The 4,091-nt window shown below is 39.1% G+C and overlaps 1 non-coding gene across 1 annotated transcript; it reads right to left on the bottom strand.

The window, feature by feature from the left end:
- Positions 1 to 573: 573 nt before the first annotated feature.
- Positions 574 to 680, bottom strand: LOC121031202 (U6 spliceosomal RNA). Its single transcript, XR_005790612.1, has one exon. It is a non-coding gene; the product is annotated as a U6 spliceosomal RNA (small nuclear RNA).
- Positions 681 to 4,091: the final 3,411 nt, after the last annotated feature.

The following is a 4,091-nucleotide window of genomic DNA, read 5'->3' as shown; positions in this document are numbered from 1 at the left end:
ATCCGTCCGACCCCTCTGCTTTTGCCAGCCAGACTCGGGGGCTCTGCTTGGCTGGCGAGCCGCCCCTCTGCCCCGGCTCCCTCTTGCCAGTCCGAGGAGCGGGCACTGCCTCGCCGCCCTTCCTACCTTCTTCCGTGGGCCTCTCGTCTGTGCTTGGCTCCGGAGACTCTGTTCTGCTAATCCCCTGGCGGTTTTCTGGGTTATTTAGGCAGGTGTAGGTGGAATCTAAGTGATCAGCAGGACGCGCGGTGAGCCCAGCGTCCTCCTACGCCGCCATCTTCTTCCCAACTCCCAGGGTTTTTTTTTTAATGTTTATTCTTTTTTATTTTTTGTGTTAACATAATACACCGACTCCCTCAGCTTAGTTTATTTTTTTTCTTTTTAATATGAAATTTATTGTCAAATTTGTTTCCATACAACACCCATTGCTCATACCAAAAGGTGCCCTCCTCTATACCCATCACCCGGCGCGGGGGGGGGGCCCCCCCCCGTCAACCTTCAGTTTGTTCTCAGGTTTAAGAGTCTCTTATGCTTTGGCTACATCCCTCTCTAACCTCTTTTTTTTTTTTCTTCAAAAATATGGAAGGCTTCACGAATTTGCATGTCATCCTTGTGCAGGGGCCATGCTATTCTTCTCTGTGTCATTCCAATTTTAGTATATGTGCTGCCGAAGTGAGCACCTTTTTTTAGTTTTCTGAGGAATCTCCATACTGTTTTCCAGAGTGGCTGCACCAGCTTGCACTGCCACCAACAACGCAAAAGAGACCCTCTTTCTCCACATCTTCACCAACATCTGTTGTTGCCTGAGTTGTTAATGTTAGCCATTCTGACAAGTTTAAGGTGATATCTCATTGTGGTTTTGATTTGTATTTCCCTGATATATTTCCCTGATGATGAGTGAAGTTGAGCATTTTTTCATGTGTTGGTTGGTCATATGAATGTCTTCCTTGGAGAAGTGTCTATTCATGTCTTCTGCCCATTTCTTCACTCGATTATTTGTTTTTTAGGTGTTGAGTTTGATAAGTTCTTTAGAGATTTTGTATACTAACCCTTTATCTGATATGACATTTGAAAATATCTTCTTGCATTCTGTTGGTTGCCTTTCGGTTTTGCTAATTGTTTCCTTCGCTGTGCAGAAGGTTTTTATTTTGATGAAGTCCCAGTCATTCATTTTTGCTTTTCTTTCCCTTGCCTCCAGAGACGTGTTGAGTAAGAAGTTGCCACAGCCAAGGCCAAATAGGTTTTTGCCTGCTTTCTCCTTGAGGATTTTGATGGTTTCCTGTCTTATGTTTAGGTCTTTCATCAATTTTGAGTTTATTTTTGTGTATGGTGTAAGAAAGTGGTCCAGGTTCATTTTTCTGCATGTCGCTGTCCAGTTTTCCCAGCACCACTTGCTGAAGACACTGTCTTTATTACACTGGATATTCTTTCCTGCTTTGTCAAAGATTAGTTGGCCATATGTTTGTGGGTCCATTTCTGGGTCCTCAATTCTGTTCCATTGATCTGAGTGTCTGTTCTTCTGCCAGTACCATACTGTCTTGATGATGACAGCTTTGTAGTATAGCTTGACGTCTGGGATTGTGATGCCTCCTACTTTGGTTGTATTTTTCAAGATTGCTTTGGCTGTTTGGGGCCTTTTCTGGTTCCATACAAATTTTAGGATTATTTGTTCTAGCTCTGTGAAGAATGTTGGTGTTACTTTGGTAGGGATCACATTGAATATGTAGATTTCTTTGGTAGTATCAACATTTTAACAATATTTGTTCTTCCTATCCAGGATCATGGAATCTTTTTCCATTTTTTTTTTTTGTGTCTTCTTCAATTTATTTCATAGGCTTTCTATAGTTTTCAGTGTACAGATTTTTCACCTCTTTGGTTAGATTTATTCCTAGGTATTTTATGGTTTTTTTGTGCAACTGTAAATAGGATAGATTCCTTGCTTTCTCATTCTGTTGCTTCATTGTTGGCAAATAGGAATACAACCAATTTCTGTGCACTGATTTTGTATCCTGCAACTTTGCTCAATTCATGAATCAATGCTAGCAGTTTTTTGGTGGAATCTTTTGGGTTTTCCATATAGAGTATCATGCCATCTGCGAAGAGTGAAAGTTTGACCTCCTCCTGGCTTATTTGGATGCCTTTTATATCTTTGTGTTGTCTAATTGCAGAGGCTAAGACTTCCAATACTATGTTGAATAACAGTGGCAAGAGTGGGCATCCCTGTCTTGTTCCTGACCTTAGAGGGAAAGTTCTCAGTTTTACCCCATTGAGGATGATATTAGTGTTGGGTGGTTCATATATGGCTTTTATGATCTCAAGGTATGCTCCTTCTATCCCTACTTTCTTGAGGGTTTTTATCAAGAAAGGATGCTGTATTTTGTCAAATGCTTTCTCTGCGTCTATTGAGAAGATCATATGGTTCTTGACCTTTCTTCTGTTGATGTGATGAATCATGCTACTTGTTTTGTGGATATTGAATGAGGCCTGCATCCCAGGTATAAATTCCACTTGGTCATGGTGAATAATTTTTTTAATGTATTGTTGGATCTGGTTGGCTAATATCTTGTTGAGGTTTTGCATCCATATTCATCAGGGAAATTGGTCTATAGTTCTCCTTTTTAGTGGGGTCTTTCTCTGGTTTTGGAAACAAGGTAATGCTGGCTTCATAGAAAGAGTTTGGAAGTTTCCCTTCCATTTCTAATTTTTGGAACAGTTTCAAGAGAATAGGTGTTACATCTTCCTTAAATGTTTGCTAGAATTCCCCTGGAAAGCCATCTGGCCCTGTATTCTTGTTTTTTGGCAGATTTTTGATTACTAATTCGATTTCCTTACTGGTTATGGGTCTGTTCAAACGTTCTATTTCTTCCTGTTTCAGTTTTGGTAGTGTATATGTTTCTAGGAATTTGTCCATTTCTTCCAGATTGCCCATTTTATTGGAGTATAATTGCTCATAATATTCTCTTATTAGTGTTTTTATTTCTGCTGTGTTGGTTGTGATATCTCCTCTTTCATTCTTGATTTTATTTGTTTGGTACCTTTCCTGTTTCTTTTTGATCAAACTGGATAGTGGTTTATCCATTTGTTAATTCTTTCAAGGAACCAGCTTCTGGTTTCATTGATCTGTTCTACTGTTTTTCTTTTTATTTTGGTTTCAATAGCATTAATTTCTGCCCTAATCTTTATTATTTCCTATCTTCTGCTGGTTTTGGTTTTCATTTGCTATTCTTTTTCCAGCTCTTTAAGGCATAAGAACAGGTTGTGTATCTGAGATCTTTCTTCCTTCTTTAGGAAGGCCTGGGTTGCTATATACTTTCCTCTTATGACCGTCTTTGCAGTGTCCCAGAGGTTTTGGGTTGTGGTGCTCTCATTTTCATTGACTTCCATATACTTTTTAATTTCTTCTTTAACTGCTTGGTTAGCCCATTCATTCTTTAGTAGGATGTTCTTCAGTCTCCAAGTATTTGTTACCTTTCTAAATTTTTTCTTGTGGTTGATTTCAAGTTTCATAGCATTGTGGTCTGAAAATATGCACAGTATAATCTCGGTCTTTTTGTACTTAGGGCTTGTGTCCCAGTATCTGGTCTATTCTGGAGAACGTTCCATGTGCACTGGAGAAGAGTGTATATTCTGCTGCTTTAGGATGAAATGTTCTGAGTATATCTGTTAAGTCCATCTGGTCCAGTGTGTCACTCAAAGCCATTGTTTCCTTGTTGATTTTTTGATTAGATGATCTGTCCATAGGGTGTTGAAGTCTCCTAGTATTATGGTATTACTATCGATGAGTTTCTTTATGTTTGTGATTAATTGATTTATATATTTGGGTGCTCCACATTTGGCCGATAAATGTTTACAATTGTTAGGTCGTCTTGATGGATAGACCCCTTAATTATGATATAATCCCGTTCTGCATCTCTTGATACAGTCTTTATTTTAAAGTCTAGATTGTCTGATATAAGTATGGCTACTCTGGCTTTCTTTTGTTGACCATTAGCATGATAGATGGTTCTCCATCCCCTTATTTTCGATCTGTAGGTGTCTTTAGGTCTAAAGTGGGTGTCTTGTAAACAGCACATAGATGGGTCTTGTTTTCT

The sequence above is a fragment of the Herpailurus yagouaroundi genome, unplaced genomic scaffold (assembly GCF_014898765.1).
Source record: "Herpailurus yagouaroundi ecotype Mexico unplaced genomic scaffold, PumYag 140, whole genome shotgun sequence".
NCBI lineage: Eukaryota > Metazoa > Chordata > Mammalia > Carnivora > Felidae > Herpailurus > Herpailurus yagouaroundi.
Note: the sequence above shows the minus strand (reverse complement) of the source record. Positions and strands in the feature narration are given on the sequence as shown.